Consider the following 21,819-nt stretch of genomic DNA (forward strand, 5'->3'; position numbering starts at 1 on the left):
AATGGGTCTTTGACCCCACCTTGTGCAATGAAAACTACCTTGTGCCGTAGAAATCCATCACCACCACCACTTAGCAGCTGGTGACAGAGTGAGGCGGGTGGATGAGATTATGAGGTTTGTGGAGCCCCTTACAGCTTAGATGATAAACCACAACTGTTGTGCGATGTCAGTGGATATTAGAGAACCCCCAGTGGCCTAAATTCCAAGCACTGTACTATGGTGTCCCTTACAGCCCATGTGTCAATACATTAAACCTTTCATACCACCCGCTCGTATAGCACCTGCTACTTCAGCTGTCCTGTTCCTGCACTAGTGGATATTGGAAATTGCTGAGGTAAGCACATGTCTGTAGTACTGGATTTATAATGTCAGTCATTGTGATGGGGTATCCACCATCCAAAATATGAAATTCCTTGATGCGTCTGATGACACGCTCGATGTGTACGCGAGCGCTGGCAATGCTTCTGGTCTTCGAAACATCACCAGTGTTCATCTGACCTAATGAGGGCCTATTAAAAGGCGGCATATGTGCCGTTACCCCGGGAGGCAGAAGGTCAAAAATTTTGAATCCTTTATCCATCATAATGGCATCACCGGGTTTGAAAATATCTAGCAGTTTGCTTTTTAGAACTAAATCCCTGTCAGAAATTGACCCCCCCCCAAGCATCTGAGACAAAGCAGACATAGCCGTCTGGTGTGGCACCTACAAGCACTTTAACTGTGTTGCCATGCTTATAGGGCGAGAAAGTTTGGCGCTGTGCATCCACTGATGACGGTGTCTGCAACCTGATCTCTGTGCCATCAATAACCATGCGCGTGTCCCGAAAGTTTAAAAATTGTTTCGGAAGATTTTGCTGCACTTCAGCTAGCGATGGCACACGGGTAATGGCACGCAAAGCTTTGTGCATAAACAGCACCCACTTAGAAAAGGTCTTGCTCACGTAAGACTGGGTCATGCCAAAATTGCGTGCAAGTTCCTTAACGGGCATCCCTGTTCGAAGCCTTACCAGCACCATGAAAAAATCATTGATGCTACCAAGTGCGTGTGATGGCCCTTTGGATGACTGAGGCATGGCACTGTTCAGAGCAGTGTACAGTCCTTTGAACACTTCATATGAAGGCAGCCCTGTATAATATTTACATTCACTAGGCTGCTGAAGTCTACTAGTGGTCAGCAGCCTTTCTTTCACACACTCGTATTGCTGCTCCCAAAATGCAGCCATGCCTTGCGACTTGGCAAGGGCTGCTTTTGTGGCTGCCAGTTCTTTGCGTACATCTGCAGCCTCGATAGCTGCGGGAAGGTGAACCAATGTCACCGAAGCCTCTGGGGAAAAAAGAAAGAAAACAGGCACCGTCTAGCAATGAGAACACACCACAGCTTACAAACCCTTCGTGGAGAGAGATCACATGTCATAAATATCAAAAGTCGTGCAGAGTAAGTGCACAATTGAAGGCTGTACTCTGCTCACATGATGAAGTAAAGTTTTACTGTGACAAAAAACAAGGCATATTATGAAAGCTGACTGAGGCACAGGCTAGCACTGCTTAATTTTGCCACCTGTGCACATAAATTGTCTAATAATAAAAGCTATTTGTGATAGTTTTAACAAAAACAATGAATCAACCTTACTAGTAACAATGAATGCATTGACATGCATAGGTCGGCAAACTCACTCGGGCTCATTTCAAATCATGATCCGAGTTGTGAGTCCGCGCTCACATTCAAATCGTGATCCGAGTCCTGTTCAGTCCGGTAGAACACGAGTTTCCTGTGCACTCATAATACTGACTGCACTTTTGGTTGAGATGATGTAGAGCAACTTCACTGTTTGATGGTATATAATTTTTGTGACAGCTGCACCCTAGAACATTACTAAAAGATGAGTGATTAGTCTCCATGCTTGGTCTCGTCAGATATTAGCTGTGGCTTGCTATATAGTGGTTCCTCTAGTTCTCCCTTGCTTGTTTTTTTAATTGGTTGGCGAACACATGCAGCAGCCTTAGATCTTTACATCCCGCGAGCGACTGCAGGCCTCTGAGGAGGGCGTGCCTACTGGCTAGCTGCAGTTGAGAGCTCATCGCATAACTGCGTTTTTAACCCCTTTTTTTGCCATTTTAGGCGCATAACTCAGGCCGTTCGGCGTAAAAACGCCCGAGCTCTCCGATGTGTGGGCTTATAGGAGTATGAGTGAAGGTGAGCCTGGGTGAGCCATTAGTTTAAATGTGCAACTGAGCCCGAATGAGTGAGCACAGATGGAGTCATGAGTCGAAATGAGTTGAGTCCAAGCAGGTCATGAGTTGCAATGAGTGAGCCCAGGTAAGGCATTGCTGCAGTTATGAACAACTTCTCCGCTAAAGACATACGCCGTCCTTATAGTCTACAAAGAGTACACTATCGGATATTAATTGCATTACCGGCCCAACTGTTTCTTGCTAGCAGCTGCCGTTGCACAAGCCTTCTTCCAGAATACCTCCATCAGTACAATACAATCTGCACAACCACATCTTGTAACACAGAGCTGAACTAGAGGTCGATCCATCAAATGAAAACATGGTTTTTCATACTTTGCAACAGGATTTTTTTCCAGTAATGAGCCAAAATGGCAGTATGCTGCACAGAACCCGAAAAAAGGCAAGGAAGTTCCATAATGCCACATTTAGGCATTTGTCATGATTTTTAGTCAAATGCCTAAATTTACAGTCCATAGTTATGAGGTGGCCCTAGTCTGCTTTTGTGATCTCATCCAGTGTTAAGTTGGTACCGCTGATGACCAAAAAGTTGAAGTCTTGCACCAGGTCTAACTGTTTCATGGTGTAATATTGAGTTGCAAGTTTACCACTAGAAAAGACAAACAACTCACCTATTTCTGCAGTGGAGCGCATGCCATGTGTGCCTGGAGAGAAAAAAAGAAGAATCATTAGGTGTTGAAAATGATGATCACATGGCACCACTTCATTTGCAGTGTGTCTTACAAGGGTCTGCAGCCCCGGCAGCATGATCTCCTGAAGCAGGTGCTGCCCCGACATTTGCAACGTCCAAGGTTTCTGAAAAGTCCACAGTGCAGACAATGTTAGCTCTAGAATAGAATGCGAACCAGCTGTTTCCACAAAAAGAATATGTGCACACTAATGTTCGAAACACAGAAGTGTGCACATTAGTTCAAAATATGTGGTTTTGACTATAAGGGGTATTTTGCAGCACTAGTGAATAATGTAAACTACAGAATGTTTCTTAGGCTTTTCAGGTATGAAGTGGTCATGATTACATCACAGTAAAGTGACATTTGTACTACATTTTTTACCTGGAAGTGGCAAATCAATACCACACTCGTCATCAGAACCTTGGCCGTTCACAAGTGGTGTGCTGTTGGAACCTGTAAAGCAGTGCTCATAATTAATTTGTACAAAACAAATGCAAAACTAGTTTCTTATGTGCCTATAGTATCTAAAGGTTTGGAGACTTATTATAATAAGTTCATATGTAGTAAAATGGCTTGATGTGACAGTGATTTTCAATTTCTGATGAGGTGCATATTATTCAGCAAAAGCTCATTACCTGCTGCGTCGTGCGCGATCATACCCGCCGCTGGTTCGTCTCGTCGAGGAGCGCCTGGCAAATAAGATAGCAGTCAAATTGACGGGAATTTATCCAACTGCAATAAACAGGCTACCGTGCACAGCACCGGCATGCATGTAATAAACGGTTGAAGACAGACGGTGTAAATACCTCGCCTTTCCGCGGCACGCTGGTGCCTGTGCAGGATGCCTTCACGAGCTGGCCGATGCGTGAAGATGGATGGCACGTAGTCTGGGTGGGAAAGTGATCGGACTGGCTTCCCTGAAAATAAGCAGCATTTATTGTTGGTCACAAGGGCTACATGTCCAGAACACGCGAAAAGCAAAAACTAGAATAATGTCAAAAAAGCCTAATACAGCATCGGCGTGGATCGTCAAACGCCGTTTTCTCGGCGCGAAGTGCAACGCTTGAGCGCCGTCATGTACAGGGTGGTCCAAAATATGTGCGATCACGGCTCAGCGTGCCCGCGCTCAGCGGCGCGTCAGTGCTTCTGGTGTGGTCGCAGACGGCGACGCGCAGCAGACGATGACACGAAGCACCGCCTCTGGGCCCTGTGTGCGCCTGCGCCGCGTAGCTTCGATGCTCACCTCGGAGCGCGGCCACGCTGAGCCGTGTTCGCACATATTTTGGACCACCCTGTATGTGCCGAGAAAATATCGTAGCCTAGCCTAACTCAGACGCAGTCTGTGATATTTTAACTGGCTGCGCGGAAATACGAGAAGTGTTAGAAAGCAGCAACCCATTCTGAAGAAGTTTTTACGCACCTGTATAGAAATGATCGCTGCAGATGCGGTCATGTTCTGACGGCTCCCATGGTGAGCCATCGGGGGAAACCCGACGCACAGCGACGACCCATCTTTTCCTGCGCTGCGAGTAGTAGCGCTCCGAAGGAAAGCGAAAAAACCTCACACCTTCCTTCCCGCGACGGTTAGTGCAGCCTACAGCCGCACAAGTGTTGGGCATTGTTCGGCCGGAGACTGAGGAACGCAATGCTCACACGGATCAACGCAGTGCTATCCGTCCGCGCGTACGCTCTGCCCTCCAAAATGGTGGACGCGGCCTAGGGACTGCTGGGAGCGAGGCTAGTAATCTCGACTGGAAAAAGGCCCATTGTCTAAGCAGTGGCGCCGCTACAGAAACTAATACTGAACTCGGGAATCCAGCTCGCTCCAAATGTTCAACCTGGTGGTCGAAACTGGATTTGACCCTGTTCGTGCACGACTTCGAAAGGGCTGATCTTAGAAGAGAAGACACACGCCACATTTTACGAGCTCAGAATGAGATGATTAAAATGGTAACAGAGATTTTTTCGAACGCGGCATGTAAGCCCAACAAAGGTGTTTGTCATTAGTAAAAAACAATTACAGGTCTAAAAATTGTAGACAGTTCTCCTGTGGTAGTTCAAAGGTAAAATTCAGAGTCTTGGAGCAAGCAAAAACTTTTCCAAGACTGAGTCAGCAACCATAGAAACATCAGTGTTGAAATCTTGTTGTAGACGGACTAGAAAATCGTCAACGTATCTGAAAATACCCACAATGCTATGGTTGTCAAGATCAGCCTTCAAGTCTCGGTCAAATTTAGCTAAAAATATCTCGCATAAAACAGGCGCGACACAAGACAGGTCGGTTTTGGGGTGACGGAAAGATGTCTTGGCTGTATATAACTGCCGATACAGAGCAGCTTCCTCTCATAGTGGGCGCTTGCAGCGGCCCTGATGGCGCCCGCGTAAGCACTCAGCACAGGAGAAATTCACGAATGACGCGAGCTTCACAAGACCCCTATTACTCGCGCGACGGGGAATCCGAAACTGCTGAAGCTAGAGGGTTTAGTAGATGCAAACTCTATCAGATTTTATCCTTATGTACCTCATCAGATAGATTCTAGCGCATACATAGCCTATATGCACAAATTTTGTGTTCATTTGATTTCGCAGCTCTTGCGTCAATTTATATCTTTTTGCCGCGGACAGTAAATTAAATTGGGGTTAGTCAAAAAATCTTGCATTGAGCAAATTTCGCATGTTTTTTTTTATGTACTGATATCACAGAGAATAGTAAACAGCAAAATAAGGTTGAATACAAGAAATCTACGCTAAGAATTTTTTATGGTATGAACCCGTTTGAACCGGTTCGGCACGATCCGAACCAGTTTGGACCAGAACGGAATGTCGCTCCAGAGCCGAACCCGGAATTTAACCCGAAAGGCGTGAACATGAACCCGAACCGAACCCGAAAAAGTTCCGGTTGGACACCCTGAATCGCCAGCCATGCCAGCGCGTCGCGCCCGCGTCTCCTACACAGACGAGTTGCACCGAACGAACGAGCGCTGTCTCAGGAGTAGTGGCTTGAAGTGCAAAGGAAATCAAAGGACGTGCGATTTAGTGTGGTTAGGCCAAATGCGAATAAGGTGCGCTAGCACTTCGGTTTTCACTCCGGTTTCGGTTTGGGTTCGAGGCTGGGTTTTAAAGGTGAAGAAGGCTGCAAAGAAAGATCGGCAAAATCGCCGATTGCGGGGCTTAGCACTGGCGCACTAAAACTGGAGGGCCAACTTAAGCTCGGCCTCAAGGGTATGACACGATGGCGATGGCATGACACTACCTTGAGATGGCAGGTGCTGCCACCGGCGGGGCTTGTAAGACCAGCGTTGGTCTTCCCACAGCGAGCTCTGGCGACGAATCATACTTCAACTGCCACCTGCCACGGTGGGTAGTTTTCTCATAGTCGGCCAGCTATAGAAATATGGATTTATTACAGCCGCATCGAGTGATCAGAAGTTTCGGTCGAACAAAGCGTATTCACGACATTTGAGCTTTTGAAGAAGACTGCGCAAAAGTGGCTTTCAAACGACAGTCGACCACTACTGATGCAGCAGTTCTCGCTCAACCGTCATGTGCGCGAAGTTCTCGAAATATTTTCAAATACGGGCCAACTGAGCAGAAATTGAGCACTGCCAGCGCGATGCCAGCCCAAGCACCCGTTAAGGCGCTTGAAGCGACGGGTGATTCGGACGATTCCGTTTATTATACGCGCTTTCATTTTATTCAATATAGGCAACTACCACCGCTGAATTTATATTTTTGTTAAAGATTTGTTCATCAGTGCGCTACAATGCGTCCTTTAGCTCAGTTTTATTTGCGCATACAAGATTAAAGTCTCAATCATCCGAAGCAACTTACAAAGATGAAGGAAAACTTGTCTGTTTATATGCCATAGTTACACTGATTTCCGAGCTTAGGTCTTCGGGTTGAGTCCATCCAGTGCAATGTACTTTTGTGCTTATCATTAGCCTTTAAAAGAAAAAGTTACTTCCCGAAGCATGAACCGTTCCATCAGAATTCACAATGCACTGCAGTAATATTAGCGCCCAGATTACTGTTTCTTGTGGCACCCGGTTTGTTGCAGCTGATTTCGATGCTTCCTACCATTCTAAAGAAAATTGGTGGGAATTAACTCCATTTTTTGCCTATCAATACTACTTGACTGCATTAAAGCTGCGCGAAACAACCGAAGAGCTAAGAATTACGTGTACGTACACTGAGTCAAGCTGGTTTCTGCTCTTGTAGGCGTGCAGCACAATTTCGTACGCAAAAAAGGTCCGTAATAAACTTAAATTGCGTTGGTCGCCTCGCTCCCTGTTTGTCAATTTAAAATAAGCTGAAATCGAACTGCTTCTATTCGAAACACTTGTACGCGCCAAAGCATGATCAGGAAATGCAGCTATCTCGAAAACTGATTACTGTGGGCGTCGCTGTCTTGTGCCGAGGGAAAGGATCCGTAAACTTGTTGGAAAGGAAACGTCGAAATGTCTTTTTCGCTGCGTTGTTTCCCACCAGATTTACAAATGCTGGTGATCTCATTGTAGATCAGGAAAACTGCGACCACGAGATATCGATCGCGTCATAGCAAAAGTGCTATAAACAAAAAGTGCATATATATATATATATATATATATATATATATATATATATATATATATATATATATATATATATATAATGTTTAGTCCACGTTCACAAATTATTCTTTCTCTTTTTTCTTGCATTTTTTCTTTTTCAGCTTTGTTAGTATTAGTGGTGAAGATGACGCATTTATCGGTGAGTAGGGCTCGTTTTTATTGAAACGAAGCAGAAATATAACAGTACAATTTATTTGGGATTTGCGTTACATTACAACATACCTAGAGTTAACATAAAATTACTGCGTCAACATTATCACTCGTTCGTGCGGTTTTGATGTATTAACTTGTATGCATGTTAACCTGAACCCTTTCTGTTATTCGTCTGGAATCGCTTATATTCCAGTTAAGACTCGAGCGACTGTAACGAGCAACGCACTGTTGACGGGTGGAAGGTACGGTTTGGCTCGTGTCTCAAGAGTCTCGTCAGAGAGCGTAGTTCTGATTTCGTGCAACACTATGTCGTTTTATTTGCTCAGGGACACGTGCCAAAACGAGGGGTTACTTGAAAAGAAGTGCAGGTGATTCGGAACTGCACGACGGGGGAATTAAGCGTCCTGGTGTTTACCTTGCGCTATTAGAAAATGAAGATCAGATCTAATGAACAGAGCTTAAGCTGGCTGTGAAGCAAAACGATGCCTTTTGGAGCTTTTATTACTGCTTTAATGGAGTGTTAATCATCAGCAGAAATTATTTGCGAAATAATTTTCATGCCTCTGGTATGTTTGTTGGAGTGAAGCGTTAAAATGTTGATTTCGTTCAGAGCTGCGATTGGTCAAAGAAGTAACACAGCACCCATCATGCCGTCTGGCTTTGCTGACTTACCGCTTTTTCAAACGATATTCAGTCATGAGTATGAAAGCACATGCACCGAATAGTAGTGATTATTTTGATCGTTAGCAAACAAGAGTATATTTACATGCGTGATGGTTGTCGTGGCCGATCGCGGCCAATGCGCCTTTTTCCAGTAATGTTCCGTGCATTAGCCAAGCTTCCTCGTCCACAATTATTGCCGACCAGGTCAGGCCGAAATGGGGAGAACATCGCTGTGCGTGTTCTTCCAAGAAAAGCTTCTGGTTCCTCTGCAGAATCTAATCGGTCTGAATTCTGTTGTTACTGTAGTTTCCAGTGCGTTCGCTGGCCATAAATGCGGCATCGATCGTTCGCTTCGTCTCGTCTTGCCTTTAAGGAAAGTACAAGTAATAAATCTGCCTAATATTTTATTTAGATTGACGATTCAGCCGCTTTTAGGCTTATGTAGGCCGTCGGTTTGTTGACAGAAATGGTTTCTCTCCTAACAACCAAAAATGGCGCTACAAGGCTGAGCTGGAAGGGAAACTCGATCACCAGACGCAAAGGGAATAGCCACATAATCGTCAATCGTCATGCCATAGCGTCGCTGTTTGCATAACCTTAACAGAAAGTGTGAATTTGAGAAATGTCGCACGGTCCCGCAAAATACCTGTGTTTAGCGTACGCAAGCATGCATACGCTAATTGTACATAGAAAGCGTCGATTTATGCCATTTTCTAACCATATCTCTGTACGCCACGAGCGGCGACGTGGTGGCCGGGAGGTGTGAACGAGGCAACATTTCGGCAGCGGCGGATTTCACTCGCTCTCGCCGCCGAATGCCCAAGTGTGACCGAGCCGCACCGGTGTGGAATCTGAGAGCACTTCCACTGCTCTGAGAGCACTTCCATTGAAGTCACCACGTCGCGAATCGACCTAGCTATTGTAGGATACAGGTACGCTTCATCGAATGCATATTCACAATTACGGTTAAAAAATTACGTGTAGTCGCCCGCGTAGCGGTCAGTCCGCGCTGCCGTTTTTTCCCGCCTGCTCAACTGCGCTCACGCCGGGCTCGCGTCCTTGCATCGCGTTTCGCCGCCAGCGCGAGTGTGCGGAGTCACTTGTGGCAGTAGTGAGGTCAAGCGCTCCTCTAGGGCCAGGAGCGATGAAAGGACGCATGAAGGCAGCTAGTAGCTGCCTTAACTCTGAGGATGCACCAAGGACGACCTTAGTGAGGGCTCCTCAGTAAGAAAGCTTTCAGATTGACATGAGGGGGCCTCACTGCAGTGAAGGCTTCCATACTGAGGTAAGGAAGCTTTGAGAGTTTAAAGGGCAACTCCGGCGATTTTTCGATGAGCATCGATTGAAATGAAATTTTAAGTCTGTATTCTTTATGATAGTCTGATGCCTCATGTAAAATTTCGCATCTGAAACCGGCGTAGTTTTTCCGCAAGCGAATTTTCAAAGCAAGCGCTCCTCGACGCGAGCGGCACCCACTGATCGAGCAACTTCTACAGGCCACCCTGTTCTGTGACGTCACTGGCGGGGCGGCGTGTCAAGCTGGTCGGGCGCGCGCTGGCGCTGGCAGTGCAGGGGAAAACTGAAAATTGGTTTTGAGGAAAGTAAATGACGCAGTAATGGACACCCGAACCGCGACGTAAGGGAGGAGTGAAAGAAGAAAGGAAAAAAGAGGTCCGTAGCGGAGCTCTCCGGAATTATTTCGACCACCTGTTCAATTTCGCGCCATCTCAACGTGCCTGATGTGATGTGTACGCCAGAGTGATGGGTCACGGCAACTTCTGTTGTGCTGTGGGGTGCACAAATTCTTGATCTGTGACAACGGGCGTGATCTAGCGTAGGTTTCCTAGCGATAAGAACCTTCGCGACAAGTTGGTGAGAGCTGTCCGCCGTGTAAACTGGTCTCCGAGGAAGCATTCCCGCTTGTGCTCAGAAGATTTCGCGCCAGATTGCTATGAAGACAGCGTGTACTTCAAAGAGAGTTTTGGACTCGCTAAGGCTTCGTTCAACTGGCGCTTGAAGGCATATTCTGTGCCAACTTTATTCTAGTACAACCGTCTATAGCAGCGGCCAGCTGAACGAAGCGCGGCCGTCAAGAAGAAGCGGTATGTTGGATTTTAGAACTGTAGTTGGCGTGAACTCACTTCCAACAGCTCGCCGTCGAGACAAAGCTTCGCAAAGAGAGGACTGTTGGTGATGCATGCCCCTGTAAGGACGTTGTGCACCGCGGCAAAGTTCCGGCAGCAGATTCTTTCATCAGGCTGGGTCGGCCGGCGCTGGCCACACGAACAGCTGTCGGCGGGAGCATCTCATTAACTTTTGTTCTGACGACTCTGTCACAAATGCATGCACGAGAAATGACTCAAGTAATCACTTCTCCGAGTTCAGACGGCCTCCGTGCTGCAGGTGACGCGGCCTGTGGTGTGACTCGGCTGGCTCGGGCGGCGGTGGATCATACCTGAAAAGCGACTCGTCCAGTCCAAAATCGTCGAATGAGTCGTCTTCTAAAGACTCGCTGGTCTCGGAAAAGCTGTCCTCCGCGCTTCCAGTCATGTCGACAGCGCGGCTCAGGGTAGTTGTGATATCTTCGGGGACTTCACAGCGCGGCGAACCCGCTCGTGACGTCACAGTCAACACCGCACGGAGGCACCTCCCCGGTTTCGGTTTTGCGGTTTCGGTTTCGAGTTTTGCGTTTTTTGCTGTTTAAAAATTATTTTACGGTTGCTTTTGAAAACCTTCTATAGTACACATTACAGGAGGTTCTTAGGAACACAAAACAGCCATTAACTTAAAATGGCTAAAAAATCGCCGGAGTTGCCCTTTAAGGAACAGGCTATGAGGGACGCGTTAGTGAAGAGCTCCAGAAATTTCGACCACCTTGGGTTCTCTAACGTGCACTGACATCGCACAGTACACGGGCCTCTAGGCCTCCATCGAAATTCGACCGCCGCGGCCGGGATCGAACCCGCGTCTTTCGGGTCACCAGCCAAGCGCCGTAACCACTGAGCCACCGAGGCTGCAAAATGCAGTGAAGAAAAAAATGCTTCCGCTGCGACAAAAACGAGCAGGAATTGTACACACTGATCTGGGCTGCCTATGTGAAAGTGAGGTGCAGCTGGGTTTTTCCCGCAATTTCCCACGCATCCCACCTCATGACAAGTCGTAGGTTTTAACTTGAGCACTCTTGCATTTATTCGATATCCGTACTTCACTGACAACTTCCCTTACATTGTGGGCTACATGCTGCCATTACATGTGGATTTGGGATTTCAAGTGGCACTAGAATGGCTCGGCAGGATTCTGCGATGCGCACTGAATACTACATTCAATATAAACTTCTGAACCCCAGGATGACAGTACTGACGAAAGGTTCGAAATGTAATGTATCGTTTCTTCGCCTCAACGACAGCTTTGCTTGTCCCCTAAATTCGAGAGCTTTGCAAACGAATGTCTCAGCAATACCACCCAACTTCGGCAGCTATTCACAGGCAACCTTATTAGGATGCATTATGTATTGCGGCGTGGTATTCCAGCGCAGTCGCATTCACACGCGCAGCCATTTATCTTTTATTTAGTTTTGTTCACTCTACAAGTGCCAACTGCAGACCAGGACTATTTAGCGCGGTTACCGTAGTGCGTCCTAAGCGAGAACTGCCGCACTCCCTTGCTGAGGGATAACGTGTTATCACGGTGGACCTCCCCTTGTGGGGAGTTTTAGCATGAAGTCGGCGGTGCCGAGAGCGCAGCTAATGTCGAGAGTGTGTGGCACGGACTCAGCCTTCCTTATAGCTCCTGAAAGCACTTTAAGTGCAGTTCTCTCTCCAGTTTTACCCGCTTCTTAACAGTGGACAGCCCCTCAGTGAACAGCGATGGATAAACGCTCACAGAGCGCTTCTAGGCTGCTAAAGGAAAGAGGAAACGGTTATTGCGTTCTTTTGATTTAATAAATTATAACACAATTGTTAAGTGTGTCCTATTCAGTAATAACGAAAAAATATTTAAGAAATAAAATCGAAATATCCGCCGTCATCCACCGGGGCTGCTCAGAGCTCTCGCAGGAGGCCAAGAATGCATGCCAACACCAGCTGCAGCAGCCTGCGTAGTCGAGAGAAGAGGGAATGAGGGTGGTAAATCAACCAGACAGACATACAGCGGTCACTGAGAAACCGAGTTCAACGCAGCAAATTGTTTCCCAGTGAACGCTGTGGCTCATGCAGCGTCATACAAATCGAGACATTGCGGTACAGTTCCTTTCAGAGTGACGCAGCCTCAGAACTGCCGCCTGCTCTTTCGGTGACAATCCACCGTAATACCACAAAGGAAGAGGTCTGCGCGCACAAGGAAGAAGACTATTCGTACGTATACGAACACGGTTTCTCCTTTGCATGTTGCCGTTATTTGGCCGGTACTTTACGCGCCCGTTAAATAACTCTTGTGAGAAGCAGGCGATGCCTGCAGCCTGTTCGTCTGCAGAGTTCTCTCATGCGCTGAAGCCCTGTAGTGGTGCTGCTGTTATCCACGTGTTTTTTAATGATGCAGAGAAGCCATCCAAAAACGGGTACTCGCGATGAGACGGCCACCCGCTCGCCCGTTTTTACCGTGGTCCGTATCGGCCTCAGCGCTTGGGTATGACGGGATAGCTTTAGTGGGTTAACGCCAATCTCTGAAAATTGGTCATTCTCAACTTTACACTCATAAATCCCTGGGAGGCCTCGGAGCACTCCTGGCGCAGTAGTGCAGCAGTTAAGCGATGGCCCCGCAGTGTCAGGTGCTGCCATATCAGTGGGGCTTGTGCGACTCAGGTTGCTCCTCCTGGGCAACGCCTCGCGATACATCATTAATTTAACTTAAACATGCCCCGGTGTTCAGTCTGTTCACAAACCAGTGGGCAGGTTTGAATTACGTCACAATGTCACGTGACCGAGGTTGGCCACCCAAGTTGCTTCTCCGTGGATTTTCTGTGTAACGGGAGACTTGAAGCAGTCGCTGTAAAATATTCGCTAAACACCTCTCCCTGTTACGAGCAATCCAATTTCCCGACGAGAGCATTAAACGCGCTCACACAGCGCCCCCACGCTTCCAAATACGGGTTAGCAGCCCGAATATGTTGGCCTAGCCAGCGAGTAGGCGTTTTTTCCGTGGCCCGCTTATGTTTCACCACGTTGGAAACGAGTCCTGGAGTATTAGTGCCGTAGACGATGGAGAGACGCCTATTTAGCCCCGTTTTGTACATATTGAAGTTGATAAGGGCCGCGGTAATAGCAGGCGAGCAGCGGCGACTCTATTGCCAGTACCCGTTTTGGATGGTTTCACACAAGGACAGATGAACAAGCAGGCCACAACAACGTCAGCACACATCAACTGCAGACTAAACCCTATGTATGGTGTCCTTTGTCTACAAAATGATAAATATGACCGTTAGCAAGCGATATTTGCGGCCAAGGTCACCTAAGGCTATAACGAAACGACGGTTTCAAGGAAGAAATCACCGGGTCCCTTCGTCTTCGTTGCAACCGGATTCAACTACGTTTCCTTTCGTTTTATGCCTCATATTAACTTGTCATTTTGCTTTATTATAACTAAGTTTCTACCCTATCGGTATCTGACAAGAAATTCTGAGGAAAATAAGCGATCGGCTCGCCCATTGCACGGCAAAGCAATTCCGGCATGACAGCACTGATCATATCCCCAATAAAAGTGAGCGTATCACCCTTTGGAGCGCTGAACGAGCGGTAATCCGACAAGAGATGCGGAGAAATGGCTAGGCCGTGCTCGCAAGTCGCAGCTTCTTCACGCGAACTGCCGGTCAGTACCTTCTGTTGAGTGCGCACTTTAGCTGACGTCAGATATAAAGGGCCACTGATAGAACATCTGTTCCTGAAGCGGAATAAAGAGCTGTGCGAAACTGTTTGGATTTTGTATAGTTTTTGACTTCGTGCTCCTACTGTTTTCAAGTTCAACAGACCAAGTCGAACGCTGCAGAAGAACTGGGACATGTGCTGCTCCTATGCCGAACAGAAGACAAGCCTATAGGACGGCCAACACAGTCTGTATGCCATAATTATGGCATCCAACTTCCCTACATGGCATGTTTTTGCCAACACATGGCATCTAATGTTTGGTTTCAACTCTCACACCTTTTCTGAAGTCCATGCCGCCATGGTGCCAAGTGCAATGAACGCAATAGGAGAGGTCGGTGAGCAAAAATTACTTTTTGTTAGCGTCCATATACCAGGTGTTTCAGGGAAGCCTAATTAAGTTTCAAAAATAGGCTTTTTGGGGTTAAAATATGGCTTTTGGAGAATCGTATTACCAGTGTTGGCAGTAACCGGAAAGATGGTGAATAGTGCTAACTAGTAAGAGTAACTGATTTAGTATAATTAACTCTTAACTATCACAGCTACACAACTGGTTGGAATTAAAGATTTGTAGCCGGTCGTTAGTAATACCCTTAACAGTTTTTACAATTCCGAAAACGAGATTATCCTCGGCGCTGTGGCTCGGCAAAATTTTGCTACATCGCTCCAAAATAGATGAGCTTTCGAAAAGCATGCAGGCAAAGCAACCGTTCCAGTGAACGTAACTAACCAAAAAGCTAAATTTTGTCGAGCCACATCGCCAAGGGTAGTAATAACCTTTTCGAAATTATAAAAACCGATATGGCTGTTACTAACGAGCGGCTACAGATAGCCAATTGCAAATAGGTGTCTAGCTAAAAGTTATTAAAACTTAGTTAACCAGCGAACTGCTTGAACCGATTTAAAGGATTTCTGGAGTCCGCCAACACTGGCAAAACTGCACTGAAAAAAAATTATATTTTTACCTCAAAAAGCCTAATTGTCTTCCTTGAAACCCCTGGTGTATATCATTCAAAGCCCCGCAATGTTTCAGTGGCCGCAGTGAAATCATCATCATCATCAATGCTGCTTCATTCAAGCAACATCCACTTCAGGACAACGGCCTCTGACATTCTAGAATTCTAGTAAGCCAGTCTAGTAAGCCATTATAGTAAGCCTGCATCTGTGAGACGCCACTTACGGCAGTGGCTGGCAGGAGCGGCAGACCTCCCTCGCCAAGACGCACTCTAGCTCAACAGCTGACCAATGCGTGCAAGGCAAGTAGCATAAAGAAGTACAGCAAAAAAAGGTCTCATCAAACTTTAAAGCATAGGCGAAGCCTGATTGCAACCTAATATTTGTCAACACCAATAAAAAAATCGTAATGCTAAGAAGAGGCGAGGTGACAGTGCTATCAGCGAATTAGGTGATATAGTTAAACAGGAGCCGAATTGCTTACGGATTTATTTAGTAGCCGGCATTACCAGGATGCTAAGGGCTGAGGTAAAGCTCGGACGATAATTGAAAATTGCGGCGGCAATGCAGGAGGAAGAAGAGAGAGCCTCGGAAGTACTGCAGAGGGGAAGAGCAGCAGGTGAATATCAAGCTACTGCACACCAGTTAAAGGACGGTGCAGGCGTTGCGCTAGAATAATTTGCCACCATTTATGCACATTGGCTAATGGCATCAGTCGTACTAAACGAGGGGCTACATTGCAATAGGGCGCAAGAAATGGGGTGCCAGTTACTTTAAAAATCAGAGAGATTTACCCATTACGCCTTGCACCAAAGTAACTGTACCTGGTCAGTTGCTAGTAGAATCAGAGCTATGTTAGAGGTCATTCTTCCAAGGGAACAAAATTGTTTTATCAAAGAATACTCAACAAAAGACGATATTAAGGCGAAAGCCTTTAATGTCTCATCGTTGTAAGCAGCAGTTGTCGACATAAATGTCACTCTTTTCAGTAGGTCGAAACTGTTGTGACGTCACAGTGCGCGAATTTCAAACGGGGCCAATTGTACTTCGGCTAGTAACCAGGCAACCAATTGAAGGGATCGTATAGTGATGCTCCAAGTAAGTGGGACTGAGCTTAGTTAGTTGCTTAATTACTCAATTAGCCTAATTAACGTTTCTAGTCAGGCCATATAAATGAATAAAACCGAGTGAGAAAATGGTCGAGCTCGGGAATCGAACCCCGGTCTTCGGAGTGTGAGACGAGCATGCTATCCACTCCACCATGCCAGCTCGATGGTTTGGGAAGAACAAAGGTGCGTCTAGTGAATACGGTGTCGTCGCTCACTCCCATCCTCCTCCCTTCTCTTCCGGCAAGGTTTAGGGGCTTCGCCAGCGAAGCTCACGTGCGGCCATTCGAAGCCAAGCCTGGAATGTTCCGTCAACTCGCGGCTGGGTGAAGGCTGTCTAGAACTGAACGCAAACGACCTGCGGCAAGCGGCAGCCACGTCTACGAAGAAATCGTGCTGGACATCCTGCTGAGCGATGTGGACGCCACTGCGCTGTTCGTGTCCGCCGAGCTGGGAACCAGGTGTGGAACTCGTTGCGGTCGCCTTCTGCTCTGCGAAGGTAAGGTGCCATTCATGCCGCCAGTGCTCTATCCTAGCGCTCAACGGCAAGGCCGGATCTGAAAATTTGTTCGGCTAGGCATGCCGTTCGAGCCCCTGGGATGACGCTTGTAGAATAAGATGACGCTTACCACGCAGCACCTTATATCAAGCTTTGTAAAGTGAAGCTGCTTTCGATGCGATCAACTTCAGCCAAGTCTAGCTCTACCTTTTCTTTGGCGCGCAAATCGTTTCCTAGCATGGATTTATTGTCCACGACACTGCGAGCTTGTTCACATTTGGTGTGCTCGGAGACATTGAACAGGTATTCATGCTAGGGGAGGAAATAGGAAGTCCAGGACAACAGGAAGTGTGCATCGTCTTTTTTTTTGCCGTAGCTGTCTGGCGTGGCTTGTTTATGTCGAAGACTGCTGCATTTCTCTTACGTGGGGTTAATTAGCTTCAAGGCAGAAGACGTGTGAACGCCTCTTGCAGCTTAATTGCAGGCGGTTGTGTTTTAGTAGCAGCCCTTTAAGATCGTCCCGTATTGTGCAGCCAATTCAAGCTCCAAGCAGGGAATTGCCGTTGGCGTCAAGCACTGCCATCTCCCCCTTGGAGCGGTGCAAGATTCATCAGAAAGGAACTAGAGTCTCTGCAGTGATTTGCTCTGACTCGGCAGCTTAAGGCCGTGGCCGTCAATGAAACTTTCTGTCAGTAGTTCCCGGCGGAATAGTACGAGAATCCGAAATTTGGTGTTCATTTCGGAAAGTTCATAAGATTGCCTTCGCAATAGTAAAAAATGCCTAATGCAGAATACAGAGTAACAAGACGAAACGTGTTGCGTAAGTCGCGAAAGCACAGCCCGTATTCACATTTTTTTGCTGCTAGTTGTTTCTTTTTTTCTTGGAAATCACGTAGTCTACGGAAGGTGTTCCGTGCAGTCTATTTCATGAACAAGCTCTAAGAGCGGGAGCTATATTTCCGGTGCTAAGATTTCTTGAGCATAGACGGCAACATCATAAGCTTTTACATTGCCGAAATTAGAACCTTTTGCCACGCTTCCGAGGTGAAGTTGGTTGGGATGTAGCCCTGTGGGTGTTTTATATGTGGGCTGGTTATGGTATAATGGAACGCCTTGTGTCTTGCCTTTGCAGATGTGTATTTTATAATTGCCTATACGTCTTATGTAACGAAACGTTGTAAATATTTACCGCCGTCGTCGAATGAAGGACATTTGGTGTACCACTCGACCATTAAAATGCTGGCTATCGTGCTAAAAAGCATGATTCTTCCTTCAAGCGGGACTACCTGCGCAGGATATACTACATGCGATAGCAGCGGGCTCCCTCCTCGGTGATTGCGGGCGTCAGCTTGGAGTTGGCCTGGTCTCCCGACGCCGACAGCCATGGTGGCTCCTGAGAACAAGTTCGTTCAGTTCCGGTTCTACGACAAACGCCCGCATGCGAAGGCAGCGCCTGAAGCAGACGAACATCTGAACTGTTCGCCAGACAGAACTGACCCCTGGTAAGCAGTTGCGAGTCTAGAACATTACTCCTTACAGTGGCCGGTGGCACTATCCACACCGTTCCTTCGTAATCACCTTCCCTCTTCTGGAGTGCATGTATAGCGTTGGCACAACTGGAGAACCAGGTGATCTTGGTGCCTAATGCCGCGTACGTTTTAATTGTCTAATATATTTATTTATTTATTTATTCGAAATACCTTACAGGCCCATTGGGCATTCAGTAAGGGGGCGAAAAAAATATAATACAGTGCATTAATAACCAAGGAAACAAAAGGAAACATACGATCATGATAAAAAAAGAAATAAATCTATGCAGTGCATTAATAACGAAAGGAAACAAAAGAGAAACATACAGTCATGATAGACAATATATCAGCAAATTAGTAGAGAAGAAGAACCGACGCGGAAATAACAACAGGAAAAGAGGAAAAAAAAACTATACGCGGCACAAAATAAAGCACTACAATAAAGGTTAATGTGCTCACCGAACGTGAGGACCACGAGTAAAATAGCGCGATTAAAGCAAACTGCGATTAAGGCGATTAAGGCAAAATGTTTGATTACGTGCTTTCTCTCTATCTTCAAAGACATCGGGAACATAGTCTGGCGGCTAAGCACTGATGTTCGAATTTTTTTAAAGCTTCGCGCCATTTATATCTGCCTTTGTCGCGGGTAATTAAAACGCAATCTCAGGCAACATGAACAGATACGATTAATCGCCGGCGCCTTCGTACGCCGTCCGGCTACAAGTTGTAATCGAGGCAGCTGAACATCCATCGTAACTCTGCTTAACTCTTTCCTGTCCGCGCCTATTCCCATCGATAGCCCGCTATCGATGGTTTCAAGTTCGTATTTTCCCACTTTTTAAGCGTTCCTGGACAACTAGCGTCTTCCAGTGTGAAATAAAGGAACTCTTCTTTCAGTTTCGTTTTTCGTTGGACTTTTTCCGCCAAGCGGTGATTTTTGAAGCCCCTCCGGAGTCAGCTGACCGGCGCTCCTTGTTTCCACCATGGCGTCGACGTCGCGCGCTGCTGCTGCGCCGAAACCGCGCGTTTCCACAGAAATTGATGCTCCTGAGAGTTCGTTTTTGGACGAGAACAGCAGCAGTGAGGATTCAGAAGACGACATCGGCTCTTCAGACTTCAGCACCGACAGCGAAACTGCGTCAAACCGACCCGGAACGTCAACAGCCATGCCTCGGTAAGTTTCGCTTTCTCCCCCGAAATGTTCCGCTTTTGCTGCGCGCTTATCGGAAAAGATCAGAGTGTTCTGAAGGTCATAACTCTTATCTGCAGGGTGTCAACGTCTTTCGAGCGGGATTACTTGCCGCCGGCAGCGCAGAGAGTCGTGTTTTCGGCTCGAAGACAGCCAGGGGTCGACCTCAGCGTTGCGCGCCGGAGTGTCACACGGCGCTCTGCGGCGCGGTCGTCAACAGCTTCATACTTTTTGACGCGCATCGCCAGGAGCATCCCGAAGCGCCAGAATTGTCGAGGACATCAAGATTTGATGAGTTCGCGTTCAAACTTGAATTGATCGAGCAACTCCTCGGATTTGATGAGCCACATCCTGAGGACCCCAATGTTCGCCCTCTGTTTCCGCCTCGTGATTCACCTCAGGGGCTGCAGCACAAGCCGCAGAAAATGCAAAGTACCGGAACTGCAAGTTGTGCTACGAAGAAAAAAAGGTGGAACAAAAAACAAATGTTTTCTGTGAGACATGTGCGGCCAACCTCTGCTTCACGGCAACAAGGAACTGTTTCGCGCGGTGGCACGATAGTCACTAGGACTACTCTTTCCTAGCCCAGCTAATACTGTTCGCAGCAAACTAAAATTTGCTGCAATGTTGCACCAATCCCTGTTGTAAAAAATGTATATTTTGAAATTTTTTTGTTTTATTTTTCTGACGAAACTTTGATGTTTTTGTGTGTTTTTTCTTTGTAACTACAATTTTCTTTCTGATAATTTTTTTTTTCATCTCTTACTCAATAAGCATGTTGACTGTGACTAATAACAATGTGAAGAGAATTTCCTCCTCTACAATTCGGTACCATACACTCCTGTACCAAGCAAGTTTTGTTATAGAAAAAAAAATATTAATGATATGAGCTGAAAACCACCATTTTCCCCGCGGACAGGAAAGAGTTAATTCCCGCAGTGCTGCAGTTCTGCAGTGCCGCAGTGCTGCAATTCTGCAGTGCTGTCGCGGATCGGTCATGTGACGAAGGAGTGTTCTTAACTTAGTACCAGACATGCATGTGCGTAAATAAATAAACTTATAATCGCAGAGGACAGAAAAAGACTCACACGGCTTCTTATTTCCAAAGAAATCACAACGATAGTCACGCAGCACCGACATGTTCTCGCCGCTTTGATTGGATCCCAGAGTCTTGTAAAAACAAAAAAAAACGAAAAAACGTGCCAGGCCACCTACTCTGCACTACTCTGCTTCTTGGTTCATTTCGAAAAGGTTTTTTGGCAACGACAATTTTGACCCTATGATTATAATTTACGGTATACACCACCAACTGTACCGTAGCCATTTTTGTGGTTTGGTTTATGGTTTATGGGGTTTAACGTCCCAAAGCGACTGAGGCTATGAGAGACGCCGTAGTGGAGGGCTCCGGAAATTTCGACCACCTGGGGTTCTTTAACGTGCACTGACATCGCACAGTACACGGGCCCCGAATTTCTCCTCCAAAGAAATTCAACCGCCGCGGCCGGGATCGAACCCGCGTCTGTAGCCATTTTTGTAAAAGTCCCTCTTGCAGATATCGCTGTATTAGGGTGGTTCCCCTGCATGATACCTTAGTTCTCGGCATTTTTATTTTCGTATTCTGATGATAATGTGGGAAGGCAGAAAGGATCAAGAGTGACTATTGTTGCTGGTTCTTTCTATAATCTAATAAATATCTATGTTTAGTTTTTCATTGATTCTTTAAAGTTCCCTAAATACGTATACATATGCCACTATGAAGTAAAAAAAGGAACCACGTTCACTAGCTGTCATTCAAGAGTACTGCGACCATGCGATGAACGGTACTGGTGCTAGATTTGCTCCCATGGACAATGCAAGGCGCAAATACGGACAAGACGCGCACTGCTATGACTGGCGCTCTGTTGTCCTCGTTTTACGCGCTGTTTATAAACGGTGGACAGAAAGCAAGTCGCGCAAGGCAAATATTGGTTGCTATATCATTGTTGGCGCCTTTGGTGCAGCCCTCAAAGAGGGCACCGCCGATTTATAGACCGTTTACCGCGCGCAGTTCTTCGGTTCGAAACCAGATGGCGTCGCAGGAGCGCTCGGAACACGGCACCGAAGAGGGAGAACTGAGCGGCTCGCCACGACGTGAAGCATGATCATGTTTCTACACCTCAAGTGATCCACTCTTTTCCAACCGTATCAGCCAGAACACTGCCTTTTGGAACCGAACCATCGGACGCAGCAGAGCAGCCTTCGCGGCGAGGTGCGCGCTGAGCAATCAGGAGGTGTGTAAAGGCGGCGTGAACACGTGATCAAAGATGGCAGCTCCCATGATACGGTGCCGTAAAGCTCTAT

At 46.9% G+C, this 21,819-nt stretch overlaps 1 long non-coding RNA gene and 1 pseudogene across 2 annotated transcripts; one reads left to right on the plus strand and one right to left on the minus strand.

The window, feature by feature from the left end:
- Positions 1 to 231: 231 nt before the first annotated feature.
- LOC149355506 (uncharacterized) lies at positions 232 to 4,401 on the minus strand (annotated as a pseudogene).
- A 3,231-nt stretch (positions 4,402 to 7,632) lies between these two features.
- Positions 7,633 to 20,505, plus strand: LOC149355507 (uncharacterized). 2 transcript variants are annotated; one of them, XR_016291523.1, is made up of 6 exons: positions 7,633 to 14,540; positions 15,727 to 15,775; positions 16,511 to 16,761; positions 18,056 to 18,263; positions 19,188 to 19,464; positions 19,560 to 20,505. It is a non-coding gene; the product is annotated as an uncharacterized LOC149355507 (long non-coding RNA). The 2 variants fall into 2 exon arrangements; XR_016291522.1 differs by having other exon boundaries at positions 7,633 to 15,775.
- The last annotated feature ends 1,314 nt before the right edge of the window (positions 20,506 to 21,819 follow it).

This window comes from Amblyomma mixtum, chromosome 3 (assembly GCF_055824585.1).
Source record: "Amblyomma mixtum isolate Tamu chromosome 3, ASM5582458v1, whole genome shotgun sequence".
Classification (NCBI taxonomy): Eukaryota; Metazoa; Arthropoda; class Arachnida; order Ixodida; family Ixodidae; genus Amblyomma; species Amblyomma mixtum.